The sequence below is a fragment of the Otolemur garnettii genome, unplaced genomic scaffold (genome assembly GCF_000181295.1).
Source record: "Otolemur garnettii isolate 467f Iridium unplaced genomic scaffold, OtoGar3 scaffold00130, whole genome shotgun sequence".
Lineage (NCBI taxonomy): Eukaryota > Metazoa > Chordata > Mammalia > Primates > Galagidae > Otolemur > Otolemur garnettii.
The window spans coordinates 1,069,333-1,080,524 of record NW_003852525.1 but is presented as its reverse complement, the minus strand read 5'-3'; positions in this window follow the sequence as shown (position 1 = coordinate 1,080,524).

Sequence of the window (11,192 nt, the reverse complement as noted above, 5' to 3'; positions counted from 1 at the left end):
ACGACTGGAGAGATACAGAGTTCAGGGAATCATTTCTTCTAATAAACCTGCAGTGGACTCTCATGGTCTATCTGGAGTGAGTGGGTCAGATTGGTGAAATGTCACTTTTGTTTGTTTTTTGCAGTTTGTAAACTTGGAGTGCTCTAGGAGCTTAGAGCCAAGAGCAATGCTGGCATGATCATAAGGTCGCCAGTGCCTTCATACTTGCCAGAAATAGACTGAGGAGTCTCAAAGGCTTTAAGTTCAGACAAAGAGATAGAAAAAGTGTGTGTGCCAATTTCTTAACTGAAACGGTCATGAGAAATTACTAAACTACACCATGCTCCTTTCTTATGCCACTTCTGTTACCCCTAGAATCCTCTCAAAATATGCAAAGTATGAAACAACAGTGTAAATAGTACATATATGCCGTGGATTAACTACAGGCTGAGAATTGTTGATCTTGGTTTTCACCGAGGAGCCTTGGGTGCCACTGAGGATATGGAGAGGAAACGGAATCTGCCTGTACCTTTGCTCCACACAGAACCATATATTTTCGTCATCAGCTTATATTGTGGGATTTGGCCTGAACATTTTGTTAGGCAACACTATTACACTATCTAAAAGTAATTTCTTAGAGCTAGTGATCCAGCAATTGCGTAACTACCACCACATCATTATCAGGGAGTAACTAACTATGACATTCCCTTTGTATAGCTCTCTATTTAGAGTACACAGGTGGCCATGAAGTCCACGTGCAATTTAAAATAGACGTCCATTTTTGTTGTGAAAACTAAGAACATATTATAGGAGCATTGCTACACGTTAATTGAAAAGTATACGAACTCAATATGAAATGTCATCTAAAAAACATTGCTTTAAAATTTAAACATTATATTACATTGGTCCAACTTACTGTATTTCCAACCATATTTAAAAGATCTTCTATCTCCATTAATACCTAGTCTAAAATAATCTACTATGGTGAACTTTTTGAACTGAAACGAGGTCTACAAACTCTTGAGCAGTCAATGGCTAGACTATGGTTCAAAGCATAAACAATACATGAACCAAAATGTATATAGAATCAGCACATTTTACTCCACAAAAGCAGTAATGTACACAGCTGTGATCTAATTAAACAACAACAACAGAAAAACAAAGAGTAAATAGGAAGCTGGGTGGGTGAGTAAGCAGAGTAAACCAGTAGGCAGCACAAATCCCAAATCCAGTAAGATGCTGTCTTCAGAACTGCCATGGAGCTGGGATTTGTTTATGTAGCATCTTACCACAAACTCAGTGGGTGAAACCAGAAGACTCTGTTACCTCACAGCTCCCTCGCAGGCTTACTAAGCGCAAAGCAGGCTGTCAGCCAGACTGCGTTTCTTTCGGGAGACTTTTGGGGAGAACTCATGTCCTCGCTGGCTCAGGTTGCTGGCGGGTTTCTGCCTCTGTGATTGTAAGAGGAGATGCCAGCTGAAGGACAGTCCAACACCCTCATTCTCAGGTCATCCTTCCCCATCGTCAGAGTCTGTGAAAGTGGTGTGGGTCCTCCTGGCCCGTCCTGTCCACTCCCCTTCAGTCCTCGGATCTCTCTCTGTCCAGCTGGGAGAGCATCTTCCTTCAGCATTGATGGGATTCGACTGAGTTAAGCCAGAGGCTGTCCAGGAAGATCTCCCTCATCCGCAAGCTCTCTGCAGTCTTTATCATCACAATCTCTGTTTCCGTGTAGGATAATTATCCACAGGTTCCAGACTACAGTGTGGACAGATACGAAAGTAAGTGTTATCCTTCCTCCACACGATGACGTAACTGTTTCTTGCTGGGTCGGTGAATGTTACCTACAGGAAGATACAGGCTTTGGTGTAGAAATGACAAATTTAATTAAACACAGAGAAGCCTCTCTTAGAGTAAGGAATACTCTGTGCATATTTTGTGTTACTCATACTTATAATTCTTGAGAGAACTCGGTTTAATTAAGTAACAATTTTTCCCAAAATATTTTATGCCAATACATTATGTGTAATTATTATTACAAGTTGAAGTTTGACTCAAGTTATAAACTTTCCTGGAACACTTATGTGAACTTACTAGTAAAAATATTCATAAGTTTAATTTATTAGATTCACAAGTATTATTGAAGTACTGGAGAAGATTTACTGGAGTACTTACTGAAAAACCCAAATGTATTAATATGTAAATGCATTTCACATTTTAAAGAAATTATCAAGGTTTGTATATTAGAATGAATATTAATCAAAAGACTACTTATAATCATTGTTAAAATTTTATAGTTTTTTAAAGGAGTCATTTTTATAAGAGATAAAGGAACAGGTAAGAAAAATATAGTTTGAGTTTAATAATTTGAATGAATGGAAGGAAATCTAATTTAAAATCAAAATAAATTTCTTAGTAGTATTTTCTGTGCAGAGATTGTACTAACACAGATATATGCTATTAACAAGTTAACACAAATATCATATATCTTAGATCATTTCTGGAAACCTGTATGAATTCACCAGGCAGCGGATAGGAATAGGAAGAAAAACTGGTGAGAAGCAGCCGTTTCAAGCCGTCTGAACAGTTTGTGAAGACATCAAAATATGAGAACTCTTGTTGGTCATTTATTTATTTTATTTTATTTTTAAAAATTAATTATTTTTTATTGAATCATAACTTTGTACATTGATGCATTTATGGGGTTCAGGTTACTGCTTCGATGCACAATGTGAAATGTTTACATTGAACTAAGTAACACGTCCATCACAATTATACTCATTTCTTGATAGTTTTGAAATGTACCATTGGCATGATGTGGAGCTGGAACATATTCTTCTTGTCGGATATTTAACTCACCAACGCGCTGTGGCGAGAAGTTATAAAAAGGTGAGCATCACATATTTCATTTTAACATCAAACACACCCAAAAATGTTTATTCAGGACATTCTTAGAGTGTGGAATTCAATGATTAGAATTTCATAAAACATGCCGATTATGGGGCGGTGCCTGTGGCTGAAAGGAGTTGGGCGCCGGCCCCATATGCTGGAGGTGGTGGGTTCAAACCCAGCCTCGGCCAAAAACTGAAAAAAAAAAAATGCCGATTATTAACCGTAAGGAAGAGTCTTCACGTACATTTTCCTTACGTTTTGTTATTTCGAGTGCAGAGCTCGTGCTGTGTGCATAGGGAACAGTTGCTGTATTTCATTTAGGTGGGGATGCACTCTGAAGAAGAGAGAACTCGGACACAGGCCGAATGCCTCAAAGAGGCAAATTACACTCAGGAAATCTGAGGGCTTACCACTTAAAAGCAGTGTGGAGTAAACGCTGCAACTCATGATTTTGTAAACCACTCTTTAGCCTCTCAAATACCTGCACATAATAGAATAATCTCTTCTCGGGGCGAGAAGTAGCGTGAAACCCACTAATTCTATAGTCATTAACGCCAATGGAAGAGCCACTTCTCTTTCAGGAGTGAACCCTAAAATTATCCAAATCATCTCCTCCCCTGTTCGTCTAACTTTATTAAATTCACCGTTATAAAACTGTCCTCCGGGCAGCATCTATGGCTCAAAGGAGTCAGACACCAGCCCCATATGCTGGAGGTGGCGGGTTCAAACCCAGGCCCGGTCAAAAACTGCAAATAAAAACCAAAACTGTCCTCCGTCTTTGGCTCCCTCTGGTTCATGACTATTATCCTGTTCTCATCAACTAAAATGCACAGTGAGAAGCCGACGCCAGGGTCTTTGTTGGGGTCCATCGGGCTGTACTGTGGAATCAGAGACATTCATGAGAAGAACTGACCCCTCCAGAAATCCAACCCTCGACCTATTTTCAAAAGTTTGCTTTATATTAAAACATCACCTAAATCTTTGTAGCTTAATCACTCCTGGGATTGACGTCCCATACATCTTATATAAAGGTCTCACCATTGTGCTAAAATAAAGTTTCCATCATATCAGACTACGTATAAGTCAGTGGAAGATGGGAGAGAGAGGGAGGGCGACAGAGAAACTGGAGGAAGAACATTTCTAAACAGTTAGGTTGGCTGAGGGTTTTAATTCAGCCAGGTATCTTTACGCCTGAAGGGTTAGGGTTCATTCGAACAAAATTACCCCTCAGGTCTCTTATTACACAGCTGCATCACTGATTTCTCATGGTTCATAACATGAGGACAGAGGAACCCAAGGACTGCTCAAGCCCATCACGAATAGCATCCCACAGAGATTATGTGGATGTATTAATATTTCTAGAAATGTTGACCTCTCAATAGTGCACGGTTTGAGATTTTTCTCTTTTCAGCTGTAATTTTTCATCAAAATAATTCTAAAATAGTAGGTATATGATTCATTTCAAACATGAACTTGGAAATAAACTACTGCTGATTATCCAAATTTACGATCAGAAATATTCTGTCCCCATGCAGATTAATATGCTGCAGAGTCAGTTTAGTAATAAACAGAATATGTGTTTTAAATAGAGTATTTGTTATTTTAGTACAAGCTTTATTATTTTTAATCATATGTAAAGTTCCAGAGACACAATGCTAGCCCTGTGATATTTTGAATGTGTTCAATGATTCAGAATAGTCAAAAAACTTTACTCTGTGACAATATCACACGGGGCCCTTTTTATATCCGTTTGAAGAATGTTGATTTCCAATTAGATGGCGTTCAAGCTCTTGCCAAAATGTTCTTCCCAGAACTTGCAGCTTGGTCATGCTGCAAGAAACACAAGCCAGACAGTCCCGCAAAACTTTTTCAAATGGTCTATATCGGAGATTGCCTCTATTTTCTTTCCAAATAATAGCATTCCTTAGCCTCCCCTCCACTTATTTGAGAGGCATAATTTATATGCAAATAGCCTTCTTATTATAAACCTCGATCTCCCTCAGATGAAGCTTGCAGAAGATTGTAAATGTACTTTTGGCTCGCTGACAACAAAGATATTTAGGAAAGAAAGGCTGTACCTCACAAAAGCTTTCTCACAAAAGCTAACTGATTTCAAGGCCTCTGAACTAATAAGACAGAATTAGTGTGGAGGAGAGGGAGGCTGAGAGAAGGGTGTGGGAGTGCTGAGAATATCACCACGGTTTGCTTCCTCCTGTGGCCTGACAGCCTTGATCAGCTAATTAGGAAACCTTTATCCAAACTAGTGTTAATTTGTTATTTAACCCCCATGGGAAATCTTCACAGCGAGAAATCATTTGTGCTAGAATATGTAGAGATATTGAATGTGAAAGCCAGGAGAACCTGGGAGGAGATGAGTTGGTAAAGGGACGATATTCATTATAAATTATCTTTTTGTTGCTTGAAGCCGTAAAAAAATAATCACCATCTTTAGAACGGAAAGCAACATTGCCTCAGCACTGTGTTAACTTTTGATCATTTGACATGTACTATGAATCACGTGGCTGATTAAATCCATCTCCTATGCCAAGCATAAAGCTTAATGATATCAAAAATTGCCCCACTACCGCTGAATGCTGGTTGAGGCTGACTGATAGGATCAGTGGTTACCGCCGGGTTCCATTGGAGCCAAGGCCTTCAAGTCTTAAATCTTATTACATTTATCAGACAGTTTGAATGTTAGGCTCCATCTCCAGGGATGGCATTTCAAATAATAGTGAAGTATTCTGTTTAATGATTTACTTAGATTTTTGAAAGCTAACTACAACGGCCACCAGCACAGAAAAAACAAAAAACAAAGCAATTGCCTATTTTTGTTGAGAACCACGACTTTTAAGGTAGTACTAAATTTTTGGTCTTACACTTAGTTTTTTATTTCTAGGGAAAAAATAATCTTGAACAAAATCCACGTATTTAGGTTTCCCCAACATATTAAATAGTTCCAGAGATAAAATATTTGATTTGTTTATATGTAAAACTTGCACATTTTGATTTTCTTTCAAATTAAAAGGAAAACTCTTGGGAGAGTTTTAAAGAACTTTAATATTCGCTTTTAATCTTTAAAAATATTAAAAATAAATTTAAAAAAAACTTGAAGAATTGCAAGCTGAGGTAATCGTTCCAAAAGCAAATATTCATTGCTCACTTTTGAACTCAACACTGTGCCAGGCACTTAGCCTGTATTGAGTGATTTAACCCTCAGAATAACCACATGAGAGAGGCTTGCAAGTATCTCCATCATGCCAATTAGGAAAAAAAAGTCTCAACTATTTTAAGTAAGGTGCCCAAAGTCATATATAAGTAGGTGCTTGAAATGCATTTCAACTTTCAGGTTTTAAAATGCCTCTCAGGTGGTGTAAAAGGCATTGTATGCCATCATCATGATCATTCTTCAACCGTTCAGTGCATTTCCAGAGCTCCTTGAATCCACTTATTAGCAGTTTATGTAGCTGTTCAAGTTCTAAGCATAGAACACGCCAAAAAACAATCGCCTTCAGCAGACACTCCACCGCTGGACACCGTGTCCTTCATCCCAGCCTGAAACCATCACGGCCAAGGGTACCATCCAGTAGCCCTGGCCTTGCCCGTCACTCTCTGCTAATTCTAATAAACGTTGAAGCCCAGGTAAGTGCTCATTATCCATGTAAGCAAGCCTGCAATTAACACATATCAAAAAATGAGAAGTCTGAGACGATCTCAAAGAAAATTTTACTGAGATTTTCTCAGTTCAGACATTGATTTTACAGACTTAAAAAAAATCATCTGTTATCAGTAAGAATTGGGAATCAAGACATGGTGGCTAATGAACAGGTTAAGTGACTACGTTCGACCACAGGGAGACGTTTCACACTGTAAAGGTGATTAGTATAGGTTAGTTGAACTTTCACTCAACAAATATTTATTAAGCCTATTACGCCAGGAGCAGCCCCCACCCGAATGCAACTTCCATTCTGAAGGATGAAGGGGCTTTTGAGACGCACATGAACAACTTCTATTGTTAATCTATTTAATTTTATACCCTGACAGGTTAAATGCTAGCAAATTGGAATTTCTTCAGCATTTATAGATTATGTGTTGTGTTTTTGAGGAAAAAATGTCTTCGGACTTAATGACTTTGGTAGAGTAGACTACTTTCAAAGTTGATAATGTATTATTAATAACTGTTATGAGGCGTTTAAACAGATGCTGAAACATTTAGACTTTTTCTGCCTCTCATCTGATCCAATAAACAAAATAAAATGTGAATGGATTATTCAGTTCATTATAATCACTCTTACATTTGGACTTGTGGGTGTAATAGTTTTAAAAACATAACCAATTATGTCTTTTTCTAATAAAACTACAACATATTCTCAGTTAGAAAACAGAAAACACAGAAGTATAAGTTTTAAGGCAAAGTTTCCCACATACCAAAATTGTAAAGATGGTATTTTTAAATTTATTGAATCTCAGAGACTTTCTTCTGTATATGGCTGTATGTGCATATATAACTCCCCCCAAAAAGAAGAATCACACTCCCATAATATTTTTTCACCTGGTTGTTTTATGCTAACAATATGGTGAACATTTCATATGAAAATAAAGAATTGTTTTTACCTTTATAAGGACTACATAGCTGTATGTTCTGGTGGGGTATCATGATTTATTTCCCGAATGACATTTTCATCGATATGGGTATTTTGATGCCATGAACAATACTGTGAAAAATATTTTTTGTGCATTTTTTCATTTTTTCCAATTACTTTTCTTTTCATAAATCACTGGAGGTGAAATTACTAGGTCAAAGTTTATGTACATTTTTAATTTTTATGCATATTGCCTTCAAGTAAGGTCGAACAATTTCCACTCTGGTCAAAAGGATTTGAGGGTGGTTAATTCCACATGCCTGCCCTAATTAAAGTGGGTTAAAGTGCCAATCTGGGGAAATGGTGTCTCTAACTTGCCTTTAAAAAAAAAATCACTGATGATTGCAGGCATCTGTTCAGATGTAGACACTTTATAAGACTTTTAAAAATTGTATTTATTTGTCATATACAGGGGGGTTGTTCCCTGTTTTTTTCAATATTGTTTGTAGTACTAAGTGTTGTTATTGTTTGCACGCTTTTACATTTTTACCAGTTGCTAGTTAAATTAATTTCTAAATTTTGAAGTACAAATGAATATGGGAGTAAATAATTTCCTTCTTTTATTTTCTACTTTAACTTACATTCAGAATGCAAGGGATCCTTCTTCTCCAAGCAATATATCCAAATATTTTCAGAGTCTATTCTTTAAAAGAAAGAAGAATGTATTCATCTGTCTGTGTGATAATTATGGGGGAAAATAATGTACTTTACTTTCTCCAGCATTAGCTCTTCAGGGCTGGACATCAACTTTACACTCTAAACTACCTTTTCCTCTTTTTCTATTTCCACAATAAGAATATGGTTTGGCACAAGTACCTCTAACCCAGTTATACTTCATATGTATATTTTACATTTGTTATGACAGAATATTTTCTTGAAAATTATTGTTCTAGTGTCTATTGACAAATTATTGAGCTTTTGCTTCTAAGAATGTTTTATTATATCCTGATGGAATTTTCTTTCTTAAGAAGAGGTATTAAGCAACTATAATATTTTTGTGTTTTTATATCCAAGTTTTTAATGATGTAAGTTGAAAACTGAGGCATTTCCTATGTATAAAGTAAAGTTGTGGTCTAAGAACAAGATTTATTTTTGTTAGTAGCCATTATTATAAACATTTTAGTAAATATTTTTGAAAACATAAAAATTTAAAAGTAATTTTTAAATGAGAAATTTCAAAACAACTGAATTGAGAAACAGAGATTCTCCAGAAAGGTAAGTACTGACTTTATATGAATAGTGCTCAAGCAGAACTTGGTTAAAGAAGAAAGAAGGAAAGAAGACCAAATAGTTTTGATGCGATTTAGTTGAAGTCATATAATTCTTATATTTCTGATATTTTCAATATACAAATAAGAAAACGTGCACCCCTGGGATTCAATCAGTGACGATGAGGCCTGCGCCTGACCATTGTTAGTCCACTGTGAACCTAGAAAAAAGTTTTAGACATGTCAAGACTGAGAAAAAAAAAACTCAACTGCGTCACTTACCAGAAATCCTGCAGTGAATGTTTTTTTGTAAGGGAGAGAATAACCCAGCTCAGATAAAATCATGAAGTAAGAACCAGAGAGGAATGACAGTGGGGGGATGCCTGAGACCCTGGCACCATCTGCAGGACAGCAAGTCCAAGAGGAGTGGGAGGAAGTGAGAAAAAAAGGTGAATTTGATAAATCAGCTGGCAGAGAAACACGACATAATCAGGAGGAGAGGTGGGGAAAAAAAGCAGCAAGTATAAAAAACATTTGAACAAGTAAGAAAAGAAAACAACCAATAACTTCTGGAAAAATACAGAAGAATGAAAAGGAAATATAATTGAATATAATATGCTGCTTGGTCCTTCAGTGAACACTTTTTATAAATTATTAGAAAAACCCTAATTTGTGGTTTAGTTTGAATGATGGGTAATTACTCTGAGAGGATTAGGAAAGGGAGAAGTCGGGGTGGGGGACTGGGGTAAGTCGTCACCACCACAACAACTGATAAACAGAAAGTTGTCCAAATGGTCAGTGAATGACAGCAGGAGACCATGGTGTTTGGGGACACAAGATCCAGAACACAAGAAACATCTAGAAGAAATGAAAACAGTTGCCTGTGATGAGCAGAATGGGTCAGAGCACGACTCTTGGCTTCTAGTTATTTACTTACTTGTTTATTTCTTTATTTTAACATAGAGAGGAAATGTTTATTACAGTAGCAATAAATGATGACTCTTTGCTTTTATGAAGCTTCCTGTAGCATCTGATTTTTAAGAATCTCATGTACATATTACCTTGATAACAACAATTAATTTAAAATAATATCTCCAGAGAAACATTATCTTAATACATAAAGTTTGCTGCTGTTTGACTATGTTAACACTGTGTGTACTTGTGAGAAAACATCTCATCAACATGTAAAATTGGTTAACGCAAGTATTATTATGTAGAAAATTAATATTTTCTGATTTTTTTTTTTTTTACGTCAGGCTTTAAAAGTCCAATTCCCATAACTGGCAGTTTATTAGTTCATTTTTCCCCATCATTTTTATCTTAAGGCAGTTTTGAAGGTAATGTGATTTTAAGCTTCTAGAAAAACCAATTATGGAGACATGGCACGGTTTCAAAGAGGCGCTACACAGGCCCACGTCACCAAGCCAGGCCTGTTTCCTTTAGCTCCACAAGCTATTACTATGTTTTTGTCCTGTTTTGATTGTTTCTAACTTTTTTCCTTTAAGACTGAATTAATCAAATTCAAGGAGCTTTCCCTTGCTACACACACGTTAGAGTAGAATATTTACAAATCGCACCTCTCTACAACCCCGGGAAGCCCTTCTTGTGTTTACAACTGGACTTAGGTCTGTTACCCTTACTGTTGAAAACTTAAAATTAATTCATCTTATTTTCTTTTTATTGGTACTGTTTTCATGTTAACATTTTAATATAAAAATAGCATTTTTATTTTACAAGGTAATGCGATGTCCCATTTTTTTTTCAAAAATGGGCAGAATAGAACACATGTGCAGTATTCTTGCAGTTTTTTTTTTTTTTTTTTGGCTGGGGCTCAAGCTATTGCCCTGGGTAGAGTGCATGGCATTACCACTCACAGCAACCTCCAACTCCTGGGCTTAGGCGATTCTCTCGCCTCAGCCTCCTGAGTAGCTGGGACTACAGGCGCCCGCCACAACGCCTGGCTATTTTTTGGTTGCAGTTTGGCTGGGGTCGGGTTTGATCCCACCACCCTCGGTATATGGGGCCGGCGCCCTACTCACTGAACCACAGGCGCCACCCTGTTTTTCAACTTTTAATCTCAATAGACACTTGAACCTATAGTTAAATTTCTGGAGCATGTTTAAATTATGTTGATCAGCTGGGCAAGGTGGCTTATGCCTGTTATCCTAGCACTCTGGGAGGCCGAGGTGGGTGGATAGCCTGAGCTCACAAGTTGGAGACCAGCCTGAGCTAGAGTGAGCCCCCACTTCTAAATAAATAAAATAGCCCAGCATTGTGGCAGGTGCCTATAGTCCCAGCTACTCAGGAGGCTGAGGCAAGAGAAATGCTTGAGCCCAAGAGTTGGAGGTTGTTTTGAGATGTGACATCATGGCACACTTCAGCAAAGTGAGACTCTGTCTCAAAAAAAGAAAATGAAAATTATGTTGCTCAAGAAAAAAAGTAAAAAAAAAAAAAAAAAAGGCTGGGCTCAGGG